This window comes from Schistocerca nitens, chromosome 3 (assembly GCF_023898315.1).
Source record: "Schistocerca nitens isolate TAMUIC-IGC-003100 chromosome 3, iqSchNite1.1, whole genome shotgun sequence".
NCBI classification, from domain to species: Eukaryota; Metazoa; Arthropoda; class Insecta; order Orthoptera; family Acrididae; genus Schistocerca; species Schistocerca nitens.
In genome coordinates, this window is record NC_064616.1 from 494716044 (window position 1) to 494732504 (window position 16461).

At 45.0% G+C, this 16461-nt stretch overlaps 1 protein-coding gene across 1 annotated transcript in view; it reads right to left on the reverse strand.

The window, feature by feature from the left end:
- The window catches only part of LOC126249637 (angiotensin-converting enzyme-like), a 274120-nt gene that overhangs the window by 182180 nt on the left and 75479 nt on the right, over nucleotides 1-16461 (reverse strand). The window lies entirely within an intron of this gene.

Here is a 16461-nt window from a genome sequence, read left to right on the forward strand (position 1 = left end):
CACGGAAAAAAGAGGAGCTGCAACATATGTAAGAGTTGGACCCCAAGTCAGAAATATTGAAACAAAGAGTTCTTGTGTAGTTCAGAACCTGAGGGCATGTGCTTGCCAATTGGTACACAGAATACTGCTCCGGTAATTGTGACAGTCTTCAGATCTCCTCTTTGATACTTTCAGCTATTTATGTGAACTCTAGATGCGTTGCTGATTACTAAAATAATTGGCAGTCAAGAAGAAACAATTAATAATTTGTGGAGATTTCAATGTACATTTCTTAAAAAATACAGACAGGAAAATGAATTGGAATTATTTTTTGGGTGTCTCAAACTGATTTCAGTAGTTAATCCAGCAGGATTGCATGACCCCCATTGATACGTAATATATATACAGTCAGTTCCCAGGCTGAATTGATTATTGTGCAACCAATTGTTGACGGACTATCTAATCATGAGGCTCAGTTAATGGAAATAAACAATGTAGCACCGTACATCCCCGAGGGAGGCTCATCCAAAACAGTGATAATAGATGAGAATAGGATACAGTGTTTTACGAGTAAGTTAGAAGAGGTGGTATGGGATAACGTATATATAGAAAGAGACGCTACTGTCACATTCAGTTTACTCCAAAGAAAATTTTTGTCATTATTTGAAAGTAGCGTTACTAAAAAGGTATCCAAAAAATCCATTAAAAGCAGTTAAGCTATGGATAACTAATGGAATTAAAACTTCACGTAAGAGTAAGAGGGCGATTTGCATAAAGGCCATTCGGGAGGACGACGGTTCAATCCCGCGTCCGGCCATCCTGATTCAGGTTTTCCGTGATTTCCCTAAATCGCTCTAGGCAAATGCCGGGATGGTTCCTTTGAAAGGGCACGGCCGACTTCCTTCCCCGTCCTTCCCTAATCCGATGAGACCGATGACCTCGCTGTTTAGTCTCTTCCCCCAAACAACCCAACCCCATAAAGGCCAGAATAAGTCAAGATCCGACGTTACTTGAAATCGCCAAAAACATTTCACATGGGATAGAGGGGACAGGGGCGTGGGCGACAGCAAGGTCCACAACGATTTTCACTCATAACTTTCGACTCGGTCGTTGACGGACCAGTGCCCCTTACCTTATAATAATACATTTAGCGTTCTCTATCATCCCTGAAAGTTTGTAACATCACCCTGTATACTTGTACCAATATGTATGGTTCAACAGATAACTAGACACAGCCTTGCATAACACAGAAGATATTGGATTTATTTCATGAAAGGAGAATATACCAAAATGCAGCAAATAAAGGGGGCCAAAGGGAATACAGAGGTCTAAAAAATGAGGCCGAGAGAAAGGGCAAAATATCTAAGAAGGAATGCATGCAGGATAAATGTTAATCTATACATAGAAGCATGTATAAGTAGTGGAAAGATAGATACCACCTGTGACAAAATTAAAGAGGCGTTTGGAGAAAAGGGAAGGGGCTGTATGCATATCGAGAGCTAAGATGGAAAATCAATGCGAAGCAAAAAGGAAGAGCTGAAGGTAGAAAATTTATGTAGCCAAACTATACAAGGAAAATGTACTTGTAGACAATATTAAGAAAAGGAAGAGGAAATAGTTCAAGATGAGATGAGAGATACGATAATGTGACAGCACTGAACGATTCAAGTCGAAGCAAGGTGCCTGGAGTAGACGACATTCCCTCAGAACTACTCATATCCTTGGGAGAGCAGATGCCGACAAGTGTCAATATTACATAACTATCAGTTTAGTATGTAACAGTCGCAGAATACTGACAAGAAATTTTTTACAGAAGAAGGGAGAAACACGTAGTATCCGACATCGCAGAATATCAGTTTGGGTTCTGGAGAAATACAGAAACACCCAAGGTAATTCTGACCCTACGAAGCCTCTTAGTAGACAGATTAAACAAGAACAAACCGACGTGAATAGCATTTGAAGTATTAGAAAAGCTTTTGACAGTGCTGACTACAAATTCTGAGGTTTGCCGATGGTATTGTAACTCTGTGAAACATCAAAGGGCCTGGAAGAGCAGTTGAGCGGAATGAACAGTGTATTGAAAGGACCATATAAGATGGACATCAACAAAAGCAAAGCAAAGGTAATGGAATGTAGTCGAATTAAATCAGGCGATGATACTGGAATTAGATTAGAAAATGAGACATCCAGGGTAGTAGATGATTTGCACTGTTTGTGGAGGAAAATAATTGATGATGACCGAAGTGGAGAGGATTTACAATATAGACTGAAAACGGCTAGAAAAGCGTTTCTGAAGAAGGGAAATTTGTTAACATAGAATATAAATTTAAATGTAAAACACTGTATCCTATTCTCATCTATTCTCACTGTTTTGGATGAGCCTCCCTCGGGGCTGTAAGGTGCTACATTGTTTATTTCCATTAACTGAGCTTCATGATTAGATAGTCCGTCAACAATTGTCTGTCGTGTAGCTTTGTAGGGAAGTGAAACGTGGGCGATAAGCATTACAGACAAGAAGGGATTAGAAGCCTTTGAAATGTTGTGGTTCACAAAAATGTTGAAAATTAGATGGGTAGGTATTGTAACTAATGAGAGCATATTGAATAGGAATGGGGAGAAAAGAAATTTGTTGCATAACACGACTAAAAGATGGGATCGGTTGATAGGACCTCGATGAATTGTCAGTTCAGTTTTGGAGGAAAGTTCAAAATGGTTCAAACGGCTCTGAGCACTATGGGACTCAACATCTGTGGTCATCAGTCCCCTAGAACTTAGAACTACTTAAACCTAACTAACCTAAGGACATCACACACATCCATGCCCGAGGCAGGATTCGAACCTGCGACCGTAGCGGTCACAAGGTTCCAGGCTGACGCGCCTAGAACCGCACGGCAACACCGGCCGGCACTTGGAGGAAAGTGCGGAGAGTAAAATGTTGTAGAGGGAGACCATGAGACGCATACAGGAATCGGGCTCAAATAGATTTATTCGGAGATAAAGAGGCTTGCGCAAGATAGAGCATCTTGGAGAACTGTATCAAACAAGTCTTCATACTAATGACCACAACAACAACAATTCGTCCTCAGTAGTTTTTATAAATCTCAGAATCTAAGTGGCGTCTCCCGCGGACAACTCTTAAATATATGGTTGCAAACGGCCTGTTCTTTGTCAGTACGCTGAAGGAGATGTTTCTTTTTCGTTGACCTACGTATGAGATATATTGTACCCTGAACATGTATGGCTAATATTCTTTCGGCAACTTATGTTTCAGTGTCCACCGGCATTACAGCGGTTAGATTGGTAAAAACATTTTGTTTGCGGAGGTTGTTTTGTGATTTACCTGCAACGCACTGGTCTTGCCGTTGTTTTCACTTTGTACCATACCAGCTGAGGAAGCATTTTGTTACTGTTGTCCTCAATTATTTCAGTTGTGAACTCTCCCATGATGGGTACATAGACCGTTTCTGTTTATTTGGTGCATCTGAAGCATCAGTTGCACATCTCATTGACATGTTAGAAACATACGTAGCTAGTGCATCTTTTGACACGATAGAAAAATTTCGTAACCTAAACATAATACTGGATGAACAAGTAAGATATCAGACAAAGACAAGTGTGCACTGAAGAGTTGTTGCTACTGAAAAGAAGAGCAGTGCCACCAAAGTGACGAATGACGAGTGGCCGTGCGGTTCTAGGTGCTGCAGTCTGGAACCGAGCGACCGCTACGGTCGCAGGTTCGAATCCTGCCTCGGGCATGGATGTGTGTGATGTCCTTACGTTAGTTAGGTTTAATTAGTTCTAAGTTCTAGGTGACTGATGACCTCAGAAGTTAAGTCGCATAGTGCTCAGAGCCATTTGAATCATTTTTGACGAATGACTTTCATAAACATCTGGACAATACACTGTCAATGGAAACACTGCTGTGAGAATTGTACAAGCAAATCACTCGTGATAGAGCAGATACTACTAAATCCCTGAACCAGATGAGTGTTAACATGTGGCTCAGTCTCTCAACGTATGCAAAACTTGAGGAACGGAACAATGGAACAGAGCCTTGTCGGTGCTACACTGTTCCCCACCGCAATACTTATTTACTTATGAAGAACATCAAGGGTATTCAAAATCTCTCATCAATAGCCCAGGGCATATCTTGCAAGCGTACGTGGAACCCCTTCCCGACTTAATTAATAACCAAGAAATTCACTTTTTCTACAGAAACTAAGGCCTAGAACTTTTCTAAAAGCGAGAGAAATCCGCATAGGACATACCATCTCCCAGCGAGGCCCAGGTGACCGTCATAGATGAATTACAGGGACTGAACGCTAATAAAAACTAATGATGATCCTCACAGCTAAGCAACCTACATTTTTCTGGAGCTGCAGAAAATGGGAAGTCTAGGTGATGCAAGAATTTTCCGCAGTTCACCTGAGACTGATGTCTTCATCGTGTTTAGTAATGTTGTGGTAGGCTGTAGGGCCCACTCGAGGTCGATGCCTGGGAAATATTTAACGAAGCGCGGCGACCGCCTCTCGTAATACTAGCTTTGTCCCGACGTTCCACTGGGTGGACCGCAGAGCAGCTCAGTGAATAATTGAAATCTTGCATTGTGAGCAACGTAACACGGTACAGCTGCACCGATTTCTTCTTTTCTCTCTCTGTGGAATAGCATTACATTTTTGTAGTAATAAATAGGAAAATTTTGACTATCCGTTATGGAGGGTCGCGTTATGTTTCTGAATTAATACGTATTTGACATCACAGCCTCATGACATTCGCTGATGGACAGAAGACTCCAAACTTCTTTGGGTATCGGCAGCTAAATGTATTTCATGTTTCTCCTGCATGATTTTTGATGTCATATACTCTTCTTTTCAGTCCAAAAAAGGACTTATTAAGATTATCCGCAATATATTCGGCTGACTTCATGTCTCACCTACCTGAGTTTGGTTTTCATAACATTCATATCCACGCGGTCAACTCCAGCCTGTTAAATCATAATAATCACCATTTTTTAAATGTTTTCGCATTAAAAATTTTTGTCTCACTGCCACAAGTCAGACTTGGTAATACACAGTGACTGTACACAGAATTAGCCATATTAAACGTAACAACCCTTTTATTTCGTTAACGATACCAGATATCGAAACGAGGTTTTCGGTAAATAATATGATGCTAACGGTCACATACGTGCGTTATGTGACAGAGGTTTAAGTCTTGTATCGATCGAGATGTTACAGCAAATATGATTTCTTAAGTATAATGATATACACTCCTGGAAATGGAAAAAAGAACACATTGACACCGGTGTGTCAGACCCACCATACTTGCTCCGGACACTGCGAGAGGGCTGTACAAGCAATGATCACACGCACGGCACAGCGGACACACCAGGAACCGCGGTGTTGGCCGTCGAATGGCGCTAGCTGCGCAGCATTTGTGCACCGCCGCCGTCAGTGTCAGCCAGTTTGCCGTGGCATACGGAGCTCCATCGCAGTCTTTAACACTGGTAGCATGCCGCGACAGCGTGGACGTGAACCGTATGTGCAGTTGACGGACTTTGAGCGAGGGCGTATAGTGGGCATGCGGGAGGCCGGGTGGAATTGCTCAACACGTGGGGCGTGAGGTCTCCACAGTACATCGACGTTGTCGCCAGTGGTCGGCGGAAGGTGCACGTGCCCGTCGACCTGGGACCGGACCGCAGCGACGCACGAATGCACGCCAAGACCGTAGGATCCTACGCAGTGCCGTAGGGGACCGCACCGCCACTTCCCAGCAAATTAGGGACACTGTTGCTCCTGGGGTATCGGCGAGGACCATTCGCAACCGTCTCCATGAAGCTGGGCTACGGTCCCGCACACCGTTAGGCCGTCTTCCGCTCACGCCCCAACATCGTGCAGCCCGCCTCCAGTGGTGTCGCGACAGGCGTGAATGGAGGGACGAATGGAGACGTGTCGTCTTCAGCGATGAGAGTCGCTTCTGCCTTGGTGCCAATGATGGTCGTATGCGTGTTTGGCGCCGTGCAGGTGAGCGCCACAATCAGGACTGCATACGACCGAGGCACACAGGGCCAACACCCGGCATCATGGTGTGGGGAGCGATCTCCTACACTGGCCGTACACCACTGGTGATCGTCGAGGGGACACTGAATAGTGCACGGTACATCCAAACCGTCATCGAACCCATCGTTCTACCATTCCTAGACCGGCAAGGGAACTTGCTGTTCCAACAGGACAATGCACGTCCGCATGTATCCCGTGCCACCCAACGTGCTCTAGAAGGTGTAAGTCAACTACCCTGGCCAGCAAGATCTCCGGATCTGTCCCCCATTGAGCATGTTTGGGACTGGATGAAGCGTCGTCTCACGCGGTCTGCACGTCCAGCACGAACGCTGGTCCAACTGAGGCGCCAGGTGGAAATGGCATGGCAAGCCGTTCCACGGGACTACATCCAGCATCTCTACGATCGTCTCCATGGGAGAATAGCAGCCTGCATTGCTGCGAAAGGTGGATATACACTGTACTAGTGCCGACATTGTGCATGCTCTGTTGCCTGTGTCTATGTGCCTGTGGTTCTGTCAGTGTGATCATGTGATGTATCTGACCCCAGGAATGTGTCAATAAAGTTTCCCCTTCCTGGGACAATGAATTCACGGTGTTCTTATTTCAATTTCCAGGAGTGTATTTTTAAATGCATCCGAAAGCTCTTGAAAATACGAGTGCCGTCATATAATGCTTGTTAATTTTAAGATTAAAACTCTTTTCAAAAGAATCAGAGAAATGCTCTAAAACTGAAAGGCAAATCGGCCGAAATCTCTAAGCGGGTCAAAGGCTTCCGTCCATTCACTCGTTGACCACTCTGCTGAAGAAGTTGAAGACACCAAAACGAAAGCCGAAATTCGAATTTCGGATTTAATAAAACGTTCACGCAGGTGAATCGTACAAAAATACCTTCGTTTGACCATCTAACAGACTCCCGCATTGACGACAGAGTAATAAGCATCCCCGGCATATAGAAACAACTGAGAGTTGAAAACAAGTAAGTTGCCAGGTCCAGGTGGAATCTTAATTCGGTTTTATAAAACCTTGCCGTTTGTGGGGAGGCTTGCGTGCCTCAGCGATACAAATAGCCGTACCGTAGGTGCAACCACAACGGAGGGATATGTGTTGAGAGGCCAGACAAACGTGTGGTTGCTGAAGAGGGGCAGCAGCCTTTTCAGTAGTTGCAGGGGCAACAGTCTAGATGATTGACTGATCTGGCCTTGTAACACTAACCAAAACGGCCTTGCTGTGCTGGTACTGCGAACGGCTGAAAGCAAGGGGAAATTACAGCTGAAATTTTTCCCAAGGGCATGCAGCTTTACTGTATGAAGCAAAACGAGGATAATGGAATGTAGTGGAATTAAATCGGGTGATGCTGCGGGAATTAGGTTAGGAAATGAGACGCTTAAAGTAGTAAATGAGTTTTGCTATTTGGGGAGCAAAACAGCTGATGATGGTCGAAGTAGAGAGGATATAAAATGTAGACTGACAATGGCAAGGAAAGCGTTTCTGAAGAAGAGAAATTTGTTAACATCGAGTATAGATTAAAGTGTCAGGAACTCGTTTCTGAAAGTATTTGTATGGAGTGTAGCCATGTATGGAAGTGAAACGTGGACGATAAATAGTTTAGACAAGAAGAGAATAGAAGCTTTCGAAATGTGGTGCTACAGAAGAATGCTAAAGATTAGACGGGTAGATCAGATAACTAACTAAGAGGAATTGAATAGAATTGGAGAGAACAGAAATTTGTGGCACAACTTGACTAGAAGAAGAGATAGATTGGTAGGGCATATTCTGAGGCATCAAGGGATCATCAATTTAGTATTGGAGGGCAGCGTGGAGGGTGAAAATCGTAGAGGGAGACCAAGAGATGAATACACTAAACATATTCAGAAGGATGTAGGTTGCAGTAGGTACTGGGAGATGAAGAAGCTTGCCCATGATAGAGTAGAATGGAGAGCTGCATCAAACCAGTGTCTGCACTGAACACCATAACAATAACAACCCTACGGTACTGGCCACTTATTTATCTCGCCTTTATCGCGAATCTCTCACCCAGTAAAAAGTCACGAGCAGCTGGAAGAAACCGTAGGTGACTACTGTGTGTAAGAAGTGTAAAAGAACGGACCCGCAAAATTACAGACCAATATCCCTAAAATCGGTTTCCTACAGATTCCTTCAATATATGCTCAGTTCGAATATCATAAATTTCCTTAAAGTCGAGAAGCTTCTGCCCTCGAATCAGCAGGGTTTTAGAAAGCATCGCTCGTGTTAAACGCGCCTGCCCTTTTCTCACATGATATATTGCGCATATGGGTGAAAAGCAACAGACAGATTACGTATTTTTAGATTTCCGGAAAGTATTAGACAAGTTACCCACTGCAGACTGTTAAACTAAGGTACGAGCATTTGTAACAAGTCCCCAGATATGTGAATGGCTCGAATACCTCATAAGTAATAGAACACAGTGTGTTGTCCTCGACAGTTAGCGATCATCAAAGGCAAGGGTAGCATCAGGAGTGGCCCAGGGAAGTACTATTGTTTTCTATGTACGTAAATGATCTGGCTGACAGTGTGGACTGCAATCTGCGGTTGTTTGCTCATGAAGCTGTGGTGTGCGGGAAAGTATTGATGTTGAGTGACTTTAGGACGATACAAGATGACTTAGACAAAATTTCTACTTTGTGTGATGAATGGCAGCTAGCTCTAAACGTAGAAATATCTAACTTAATGCGAATGAGTAGGAAAAGGAAACCCGTAATATTCGGATACAGCATTAGTAGTGTCCTGCTTGACTCATTTACGCCGATTGAATCTCTGGGCGTTATGGTGCAAAGCGACATGAAACGGAATGAGCATGTAACGGCTGTGGTAGGGAAACGGAGTGGTCGACTTCAGTTTACTGGAAGAATTTTGGAAAAGTGTGTTTTATCTGTAAAGGAGATCACATGTAGGACGGTAGTGTGACCTATTGTTGATTACCGCTTAAGTGTTTGGGATCCGTACCAGTTTAAATGAAAGGAAGACGTCAAATAGTTCAAAGCCAGGGTGCTTGGTTTGTTTCCGACAGGTTCGAACGGCAGCCAAGTGTTGCGGAGATGCTTCACGAACTCAAATAGAAATCTCTGAAGTGTAGGCGACAGTAGTTTCGAAGACCACTATTGGGAAAAATTGGAGAACCGCGATTTGAAGCTGACTGCATAACGTTTCTACTGTCGTCAACATAGATTTCAAAACAGGACCACTAAGATAAGATACGAGAAATTACGGCCCATACGGAGGCATATAGAGAGTCGTTTTTTACTCGCTCTATCTGCTAGTCGCACAGAAAAGGAAATGGCTAGCAGTGGTAAGGGTACCCTCCGCCACGCACCGTATGGTGGTTTGCGGAGTATCAAAGTACGAGGGCAGTTCAATAAGTAATGCAACACATTTTTTTTCTGAAACAGGGGTTGTTTTATTCAGCATTGAAATACACCAGGTTACTCCCCAATCTTTTAGCTACACAACACTATTTTTCAACGTAATCTCCATTCAATGCTACGGCCTTACGCCACCTTGAAATGAGAGCCTGTATGCCTGCACGGTACCATTCCACTGGTCGATGTTGGAGCCAACGTCGTACTGCATCAATAACTTCTTCATCATCCGCGTAGTGCCTCCCACGGATTGCGTCCTTCATTGGGCCAAACATATGGAAATCCGACGGTGCGAGATCGGGGCTGTAGGGTGCATGAGGAAGAACAGTCCACTGAAGTTTTGTGAGCTCCTCTCGGGTGCGAAGACTTGTGTGAGGTCTTGCGTTGTCATGAAGAAGGAGAAGTTCGTTCAGATTTTTGTGCCTACGAACACGCTGAAGTCGTTTCTTCAATTTCTGAAGAGTAGCACAATACACTTCAGAGTTGATCGTTTGACCATGGGGAAGGACATCGAACAGAATAACCCCTTCAGCGTCCCAGAAGACTGTAACCATGACTTTACCGGCTGAGGGTATGGCTTTAAACTTTTTCTTGGTAGGGGAGTGGGTGTGGCGCCACTCCATTGATTGCCGTTTTGTTTCAGGTTCGAAGTGATGAACCCATGTTTCATCGCCTGTAACAATCTTTGACAAGAAATTGTCACCCTCAGCCACATGACGAGCAAGCAATTCCGCACAGATGGTTCTCCTTTGCTCTTTTGGTGTTCGGTTAGACAACGAGGGACCCAGCGGGAACAAACCTTTGAATATCCCAACTGGTGAACAATTGTGACAGCACTACCAACAGAGATGTCAAGTTGAGCACTGAGTTGTTTGATGGTGATCCGTCGATCATCTCGAACGAGTGTGTTCGCACGCTCCGCCATTGCAGGAGTCACAGCTGTGCACGGCCGGCCCGCACGCGGGAGATCAGACAGTCTTGCTTGACCTTGCGGCGATGATGACACACGCTTTGCCCAACGACTCACCGTGCTTTTGTCCACTGCCAGATCACCGTAGACATTCTGCAAGCGTCTATGAATATCTGAGATGCCCTGGTTTTCCGCCAAAAGAAACTCGATCACTGCCCGTTGTTTGCAACGCACATCCGTTACAGACGCCATTTTAACAGCTCCGTACAGCGCTGCCACCTGTCGGAAGTCAATGAAACTATACGAGACGAAGCGGGAATGTTTGAAAATATTCCACAAGAAATTTCCGGTTTTTTCAACCAAAATTGGCCGAGAAAAAAAATGTGTTGCATTACTTATTGAACTGCCCTCGTAGATGCAGACTAGGCCGTAAACAAGCTCATGCCAGGCTCCGTTGTTGTATCTACTGTTTACTTATCTGCACTGCAATACTGGCAGAAACTGTGTCGTGTATTGACAGGTCACTTCTGCTTCAGCATTTCTTGCACACTGATATGTACACTACTGAAGAAAAGTTAGACATGTTCCTTTTGTATGGCGAATGCCAAAGAAATTCTGCCGAACGGTACGGCGTAGCTGTATAGGAATGTCTATCCAGATCGTCGCTAACCAACGCGCCAGGAAACTGCGCAAATTATTGGGTCACTAGTGCTAACAGGTAGCTTCATTGTCAAACATAAAAGTCGAAAACAGAAACTGACAGAACACATGAATACGCTATTCTGGCTACAGAAACTGACAGAACACGTGAAGACGCTATTCTGGCTACGATGCTTATCAATCTGCATGGGGTCAGGGATTTTCTCTGCCTCGTGATGACTGGGTGTTGTGTGATGTTCTTAGGTTAGTTAGGTTTAAGTAGTTCTAAGTTCTAGTGGACTGATGACCATAGATGTTAAGTCCCATAGTGGTCAGAGCCAATCTGATTGGTGGCATGATACGCATTGCCAAGGAATGTGGTGTCAGCCACCCGAGCGTCATTAACAGCTTCCATCGTAATACATTCCACCCTCATCATGTGTCACTACATCAGACACTATGAGGACTCGATATCTAAAGTCGTGTAGAATTTTGTCGGTTTGCTCCGCAGCGCCTGGGAGACGACATGATACACTACTGGCCATTAAAATTGCTACACCAAGAAGAAATGCAGATGGTAAACGGTATTCATTGGACGAATATAATATACTAGAACTGACATTTGATTACATTTTCACGCAATTTGGGTGCATAGATCCTGAGAAATCAGTACCCAGAACAACCACCTCTGGCCGTAATAACGGCCTTGATACCCCTGGGCATTGAGTCAAACAAAGCTTGGATGGCGTGTACAGGTACAGCTGCCCATGCAGCTTCAACACGATACCACAGTTCATCAAGAGTAGTGACTGGCGTATTGTGACGAGCCAGTTGCTCGGCCACCATTGACCATACGTTTTCAATTGGTGAGAGATCTGGAGAATGTGCTGGCCAGGGCAGCAGTCGAACATTTTCTGTATCCAGAAAGGCCCGTACAGGACCTGCAACATGCGGTCGTGCATTATCCTGCTGAAATGTAGGGTTTCGAAGGGATCGAATGAAGGGTAGAGCCACGGGTCGTAACACATCTGAAATGTAACGTCCACTGTTCAAAGTGCCGTCTATGCGAACAAGACGTGGCCGAGACGTGTAACCAATGGCACCCCATACCATCATGCCGGGCGATACGCCAGTATGGCGATGTCGGATACACGCTTCCAACATGCGTTCACCACGATGTCGCCAAACATGGATGCGACCATCATGATGCTGTAAACACAACCTGGATTCATCGGAAAAAATGACGTTTTGCCATTCGTGCACCCAGGTTCGTCGTTGAGTACACCATCGCAGGCGCTCCTGCTGTGATGCAGCGTCAAGGGTAACCGCAGCCATGGTCTGCGAGCTGATAGTCCATGCTGCTGCAAACGTCATCAAACTGTTCGTGCAGATGGTTGTTGTCTTGCAAACGTCCCCATCTGTTGACTCAGGGATCGAGACGTGGCTGCACGATCCGCTACAGCCATGCGAGTAAGATGCCTGTCATCTCGACTGCTAGTGGTACGAGGCCGTTGGGATCCAGCATGGTGTTCCGTATTACCCTCCTGAAACCCACCGATTCCATATTCTGCTAACAGTCATTGGATCTCGACCTACGAGGGCAGCAATGTCGCGATACGATAAACCGCAATCGCGGTTGGCTACAATCCGGCCTTTATCAAAGTCGGAAACGTCATGGTACGAATTTCTCCTCCTTACACGACGCATCACAACAACGTTTCACCAGGCAACGCCGGTCAACTGCTGTTTGTGTATGAGAAATCGGTTGAAACCTTTCTTCATGTCAGCACGTTGTAGGTGTCGCCTCTGGCGCCAACCTTGTGTGAATGCTCTGAAAAGCTAATTATTTGCAGTTCACAGCATCTTCTTCCTGTCAGTTAAATTTCGCGTCTGTAGCACGTCATCTTCGTGGTGTAGCCATTTTAAAGGCCAGTAGTGTATTTTTCAAACGTGTGATCTTTACGGTTGAAGGAACGTTTATCAACCACGGTAATGTAAATTTACAAACCATGTACTACTGGACAGCTAAAAATCCACGCTGGCTCCGCCAGTACAACACCAACGACCATGGAGACTAAACGTATGGTACGGCATCATCTGAAATTTCATTGTGCGACCTTACTTCATCGTAGGGGTGTTGAATGGAAATAAATATGCACAATTTCTTATTAACATTGTGCCTGTTCGTCTAGAAGAGGTACCACTGGACAAGCGACAGTCTATATGGTAAAAACACGACGGCTGCCCAGCTCACATTTCCCATTCTACGACGCAAATACCGAATGAAAAGTTTCCTGACCGTTTGATAGGACGAAATTCTGCAGTTAAGTGGCCGGCCAGGTCCCTTGGTTTGATTCCTCTTGACTTCTTTCTAAGAGGAGCATTGAAAGATGCAGTCCGCCATGGACCCCCAAATGCGCCAGAAGATAAGTGCCGTGGCATCATCACAGAATACAACTGCATATCATCCAATGTACGTTCATTTGTTCGTCAATCTCTATCTCTCGAACGGCAATTGCAGATGTGCCTTGCAGTCGATTTGAGAACATGCTTAACTAAAGTGTGAAACTACGTTTTGTTAAGAAAAGTACATTGCGCAAAAGTGTTAAAGATACTTCCTTGAAGCCCCACACTGTCCCTCATTCAGACACGGAAGATTCAAAATTGACTCAAAGGTGCCTACAGACGTCTTCGCGCAAAAGCTTGGCGCCCTGCGACGTCACCTTTGGGCTCGGCGACGCTTGAAACACCAGTGTGACGACATGCGCAAGAAAGGCCAGAGCTTAGAAGTTCATATATGTAACGTGGGTTAATGAAGTTACACTGGCACCAAATTTTGCCACAATTCTGCCCAACACCACCGTGACTATGTCACATAACACAATAGCCATCATACCCCCCCACACCCGCATCTTACTGCTTCTTTCAAATGGCTCTGAGCACTAGGGGACTTAACTTCTGAGGTCGTTAGTCCCCTAGAACTTAGAACTACTTAAACCTAACTTATCTAGGGACATCACACACAGCCATGCCCGCGGCAGGATTCGAACCTGCGGCCGTAGCGGTCGCGCGGTTCCAGACTGTAGCGCCTAGAACCGCTCGGCCACTCTGGCCGGCTGCTTCTTTCAAAAATGGTTCAAATGGCTCTGAGCACTATGGGACTTAATATCTGACGTCATCAGTGCCCTAGAACTTAGAACTACTTAAACCTAACTAACCTAAGGACATCACACACATGCATGCCCGAGGCAGGATTCGAACCTGCGACCGTAGCGGTCGCGCGGTTCCAGACTGAAGCGCCTAGAACCGCTCGGCCACATCTGCCGGCTCCGCATCTTTCGACGCCTCTGCTGTGGAGGCAGAACCGCGACGCCTAGAGTTGAAATCACTTAGTTTCCTTACGGGTGACCGAGGAAAACATTTCAGATACGCCGGCGCTCTTAATCGATACGAAAAGGCCGCAGGAGTTGCCATAAAGAAGGACAATGAAACAATAACTTCTCTTGGAGCGTTCATTTACACACATTCTTCGGTCAAAAACGATAATTTGCAGCGCGATGTGAAACAGAAAGACGTTTCTGACTACCTATGGCACTGCTCACATCCGCCGGACGAATCAGCCCTTCTCTAAGCATACCGTGGGGCTGCAGCCACATCGAACTCAACGTGACACTTTTGGAGTCCAACATGACCACAATTTCTGCTCTAGTATACAGGGTGGAACCATTAGTAACAGTTCAAAACCATTCGTCGAAATCTGAACGTGACCCACAGCAGCAAAGGATGTTTATCCTTTTCTAGCTCTCCCGTTTCGCATCCTCCTGCGAAGTGATCACAGGGTTGCTTCACTGATATGTGTGCGGGGGAAAAAAACGGCAAAATGTTCCTCTAAGAACCCTAGTTCGGAAACACATCCAGTGCCACCTCTGCACCGTTGGTGAGCACTTTAAAAAGTACCTGTAAAAAAAGACAACTCTTGAGAGACTGCTAGGCGCTTGCACTCAGGAAACCTCTTCGACATCCATCAGCTGAGTGGCGCTATGCTACTGCTCTAGCACCTGCTTGCAGGCATGTGGCATCTGAGGGGTCTCGAAGGGATGCCTGATTGCAGGCGCTTAGGAATCGACCAAGGGTAATGTATGTACTGGTACATTTTTAAAGTGCTCAACAGAGGTGCACGAGTGGTACAGAGGGTGTTGCAGAACTAGAGGGTCTTAGCGGGATCCTTTTAGGTTTTATTCATGTATGTGTGAATGCTGCCCCCTCTTCCTCCTCCATGTTGACATTACAGAGGGGCGTGAGAACAGCAGAGTTGGAAAAGTATGATCACTCTTGGTACTTTGAATCATGTTCCAATTTTGTCGAATGATTTTGAATGGTCTCTAGTGGTTCCACCCTGTATAACAGAACAAAAATTTCTCTCCCGCTACGTTGCAAAGGGATCAGATCACATTCAGTGGGGTTGCCGCCCCACAATGTCCAGAAGAGAGTTGAGTTGCCTGAGACGTGTCAGCATAGTAGAAGTTTGTCAAGAACGTCATTTTGCTGCAAGTTGTTGTTGTGGTCTTCACTCTGAAAACTGGTTTGATGCAGTTCTCCATTCTACTCTATCCGGTGCAAGCCTCTTCATCCCCAGACAACTACTGCAATCTACTTCCTTCTGAATCTGATTGCTGTATTCATCCCTGGGTTTCCCTCTACGATTTTAAACCGTTCACCCCTCCATACTTCAATCCAATAGGTGATTCCATGTCTCAGAATGTGTATTATCAACCTATCACTTTTTTAGTGTGGTTGTACCGCAGATTTCTTTTCTCTCCATTTATGATGTGTACCACCTCAATAGTTACATGCTCTCCCCATCCAGTCTTCATCATTCTTCTTTAGCACCCCATTTTAAAAGCCTCTATTTTTTCTTGTATAAACTGTTTATCGTCCATGCGTGGCTGCACTCGGTACAAATACTTTCAGAAAAGACTTCCCAACACTTAAATCTATATTCGATGTTCACAAATTTCGGTTCCTGGGAAACTCTTTTCTTGCCACTGACAGTCTACATTTTAAATGTACGCTTCAGCCACAATCAGTTATTTTGCTGAACAAATAGAAAAAACTATCAGCTACTTTGAGTGCCTCGTTTCTTAATCTAATTCTCTCAGTATCACTTGATTTAATTCGACTACGTTACATTATCCTCTTTTACTTTTTTTATATTCATCTTATATCTTTCTTAAAGCCACTGTCCATTCCGTTCAACTGCGCTTCAGAGACCTCTGCTGTCTCTGACAGAATTACATTGTCATCGGCAAACCTCAAATTTTTTATTTCTACTCCCTGAACCTTAATTCCTACTCTCACTTTTCCTTTATATCCTTTACTGAATGCTGAAGGTACAGATTGACGGACATCGGGGATAAACTACAGCCATGTCCCAGTCCCTTCACAGCCACTGCTTCCGTTTCATTACCCTCGTTTC